Below are 4796 nucleotides of genomic sequence, written 5' to 3' on the forward strand. Positions count from 1 at the left end.
GTGATGTCGTATTTCCGTCTGTCGTGATCAGCTCACTTTACATCCTTAACTCTGATCTAAGTGGCCGCTGCGCATGGCTGTCTCCCCCTGTTGGAATTCAGAAGAGAGAATGCAGGTTTGCGACGAACCTACGGCTTCGTCAGATCCTAAGGGTATAGAGCTATAACCCAACTGACTCACCCTCATCCCAAATTTCCTGGGATTTTGTTTTCATGTAAAAAGGTTTGATTACGGATTTGATGGATGCCAACCCCCTCCTAGTGGCAATGTACATGCCTGAACCTATATAGGAAGGAATGGCCATTCAGCTTCTACAAACTGTTCCTTAATTTACGTAAATCACCACTTATCTGTATTGCATCTCCATTTACAAATCTTAGTTTCACAGTTCTTGATTCAACTGATCTCAACTCAACATCTTCTGGAAATTGCAATTTCCATTTTATGAAGAAGTGCTTGTTAGTGCCACCACTAACTTGTCATTAAGTGCCCTTGGTCTGGGCTCCCACAACTGGAAATAGTTTTAATGGCAAAATCTGGCTTTCCTGCCCTCCCCCATAACATTGGGCAACCTTGTTGATCAAGAATCTGCCTATCACAGCCATAAGTATATTCATTGACAAGCCTCCATGGTGCTATGGAGAAAAAAACTTCCAACAATAATGGTCTAAGTGAAAGAAAATAATCTTTCTCATCTCAGTCTTTATGAGCGATCCCTTACTCTGAAATTATGCCTCTAGTCTGAGATTCCCACACAAGGAGAAGCACGATCTCAAGACCTACTTGTCAAGACCTCCTCAGAATATAACTTCCCTACCATCTCTCATTTCCTTCAAAATCCTCTGAACTCTAATAAGTATAGAGCCATATGTTCAGTGATAATGGGAACTGCAGATGCTGGAGAATCCAAGATAATAAAGTGTGAAGCTGGATGAACACAGCAGGCCAAGCAGCATGTCAGGAGCACAAAAGCTGACGTTTCGGGCCTAGACCCTTCATCAGAGAGCCATATGTTAAACCTTTCATAAGATAACACCTTCATCCCAGAAATCAGCTTAGTGATCTTTCTTGGAATGGCTTTCAGTAAATGTATATTCCTCTTGAAGTAAGGAGATCAGCACGATTTGCGATACTCGAGGTGTGGTCGCACCAAAGTAATGTACAATACTTGTTGTAGCAAGACTTACTAACATTTATACTCATCCCCTTTCCAGAAAAGGAGAATGTTCTATTTACCTTTCTAATTATTTGTTCAACCTTTTTCTGTGATTCATGCATAAGGATGGCTAGCTGTCTCTGTAAAGCAGCATTCTGCAATCTTCCTCCTTCTAAATGATGTTTTGCTTTTTTGTTTTTATTTCAGCCAACGTGAACTACCTCATGTATCTCATCACATTATACCACATTTGTATGGCCTCATAAATACCACATTATATACTATTTGACAAGCTTTTGCCTACTGACTTGACCCATTTGTAGACTAAAGGCTCAGATTTTCACATCAGCCATGATCTTATTGAATGGCAGAGCCAGCTCATTGTGCCAGATGAACTACGTCTACCCTATTAATGATTGTATGACTGCATGTTTCTATCAGAAAGCTGTAACTTCACATCCTCAGATACTTTTCTTCATATGTGGGATGTGAGTGTCCCTGCTGGCCAGCTTAATTGTCCCTAGTTGCCCTTGAGAAGGTGATGGTGTGCTGCCTTCTTTAAACCGCTACAGTCAACATGATGTGTATTGACCCACAATGCATTTGGGAGGGAATTCCAGGACTTTGACCCAGAGTCAGTGAAGGAGTAGCAATATATTTTGAAGCCATGATAGTGCGTGTCTTAGAGGGAAACTTGAAGGTGATAGTGTTTCCATTTATCTGCTGCCCTTGTCCTTTTATGATGGTCGTAGTTGTGGGTTGGGAAAGTGTTGTCTGAGGATCTTTGGTGAGTTTCTGCAGTGCATCCTGTAGATTGTACACACTGCTGCTACTGGCGGAAGGAATGGATAATTGTGGACGTAGTGCCAATCAGGTACCCCAGAGAAGTGTTGAGGAAATGTTACATTGCCTTTCAGATCTGCCCTCTCATATAGGGGCAAAACATCTCCTGAAATTATTGTAAAGAACAGAGGAGCTGTCCTCATGCCCAGGTGAATATTTCTCAAACACCATGAAGACAACAAGGTCACACACGGCAGCCTAGTCATGAAAGTTAGATTGCATGAAACCCAAGGACAGCTAGCTAATTGGGTTCGAAATTGTCTTGATGGTAGGAAGCAAACACTGATAGTTCAAGATTGTTTCTTAGACAAGAGGCCTGTGACTAGTCGTGTGCAACAGAGGGCAGTGCTGGGACCTTTGTTATTTGTTATTGACACAAATAATCTGGGTGTGAATGTACAAGGCAAGATTAGTAAACTTGTGGATGATACAAAATTAGGAGGTTTCATTGATAGCAAAGAAGGTTAACAAAAATTACAAGGGGATCTTGATCAGATTAGGAAGTGGGCTGAGGATTGGCAAGTGCAATTCATTACAGGTAAGTGTGGGGTGTTGCATTTTGGAAAGTCAAACCAAGGTAGGACTTATACAGTAAATGGGAAGGACCTGAGGAGTATTGTGGAACAGAGGAACCTAGGAGTACACGTACATAGTTCATTGAAAGCGGTGTCACAGGTGGAGACGGTGCTGAAGAAGGCATTTAGCATGCTGGCCTTCATAGAAACATAAAAACATGGAAGATAGGAGCAGGAGGAGGCCATTCAGCCCTTCAAGCCTGCTCCAGCATTCTCCACAATCATGGCCAATTGTCCAACTCAACAGCCTAATCTTACTTTCTCCCCATGACCTTTAACCCCATTCACGCTATATCTAGCCACCTCTTGAATATATTCAATGTTTTAGCATCAACTACTTCCTGTGGTAATGAATTCCACAGGCCCACCACTCTTTGGGTGAAGAAATGTTTCCTCATTTCTGTCCTAAACCATCTACCCCGAATCCTCAGACTGTGGCCCCTGGTTCTGGACACACTCACCATAGGGAACATCCTCCCTACATCTACCCTGTCCAGTCCTATTAGAATTTTATAAGTTTCCATGAGATCTGCCCTTTATTCATCTAAGCTGTAGTGAAAACAATCCCAACCTAGTCAATCTCTCCTCATATGTCAGACCTGCCATCCCCGGAATCAGCCTGGTAAATCTTTGCTGCACTCCCTCAAGAGCAAGAGCATCCTTCCTCAGAATAGAATACCAAAACTGCACACAATATTCCAGGTGTGGTCTCACCAAAGCCCTGTACAACTGCAACAACATATCCCTGCTCCTGTACTCGAAACCTCTCACAATGAAGGCAAACATACCATTTACCTTCTACTGCCTGCTGCACCTGCACACTTAACTTCAGCAACTAGTGCACAAGGATACCCAGGTCCTGCTGCACATTCTCCTTTCCCAATTAATAGCCATTCAGGTAGAAATCTGCCTTCTTGTTTTTGCTTCTCAAGTGAATAATCTCGCATTTATCCAAATGATACTGCATCTGCTATTGATTTGCCCACTCATCCAAGCTGTTGAGATCATGTTGAAGGAACACTACATCCTTGTCTCAGTTCACCCTCCCACTCAACTTGACATCATCTGCAAACTTGGTGATGTTACATTTTGTTCCCTCATCTAAACCATTTATATAAATTGTTAATAGCTGGGATCCCAGCGCCAATTGCTGTTGCACCCCACTAGTTACTGCCTGCCAATTTGAAAAGGACCCATTAATTCCGAGCCATTGTTTCCTCTCTGCCAACCAGTTTTCTATCCATTGTCAATACACTTCACCCAATCCCAAGTACTTTAATCTTGCACATTAATCTCTTATGTGGGACTTTGACTAGCTCCCCTTTATCAACTCTGCTAGTTACATCTGCATAGAATTCTAACCAATTTGTCAAGCATGATTTTCACTTCAAAAAATCCATGCTAACCCTGTCCAATCCTGCCACTGCTTTCTAAATGCTCTGCTATAAAATCCTTGACAACGGACTCGAGAATTTTCCCCACTTCAGATGTTAGGCTTACCAGTCTATCATTCGGTTTTCTCCCTACCTCCCTTTTAAAATATTGGAATGACAATAGCCATCCTCCAATCTGCTGGGACTGTTCCAGAGCCTATAGAATCATGGAAAATAGCCACCAATGTATGCACAATTTCAAGAGCTACTTCCTTAAGTATCTGGGATGTGAATTATCAGGCCCTCTGGCTTTATCATCCTTCAATCCTAACAATTTTCCCAGCACCACTTCTCTACAAACATTGATCTCCCTCAGTTCTTCTGTCTCACTAAACTTGTATCCTCCAACAATTCTGGTACCTGATTTGTATCCTCTTTTGTGAGGACAGAACCAAAGTATGCATTCAGTTCCTCAGCCATTTCTTTGTCCGCTATTATACATTCCCCCCTTCCTGTCTGTAGGGGACTACATTTGTCTTTACCAATCTCTTTCTCTTCACATATCTATAGAAGCTCTTAGCGGCAGTCTTTATGTTCCCTGCAAACTTACTTTTGTACTCTGTTTTCCTCTTCTTAATCAATCCCTTGGCCCTTCTTTGCTGAATTCTAAATTGCTCCCAATCCTCAGATTTATTATTTTTCTTGGTCAATCTGAATGCTTCTTCCTTGGATCAGACATTATCTCTTAGTTCCTTTGTAAGCTTTGGATTGGCCCTCTTGCCCATTTTGCTTTAGCAACAGAAAGGAATAAATAGTTGTTGAAGTTCCTCTATGCGTTCCTTGAATGTT

This window comes from Stegostoma tigrinum, chromosome 16, assembly GCF_030684315.1.
Source record: "Stegostoma tigrinum isolate sSteTig4 chromosome 16, sSteTig4.hap1, whole genome shotgun sequence".
Taxonomy (NCBI): domain Eukaryota; kingdom Metazoa; phylum Chordata; class Chondrichthyes; order Orectolobiformes; family Stegostomatidae; genus Stegostoma; species Stegostoma tigrinum.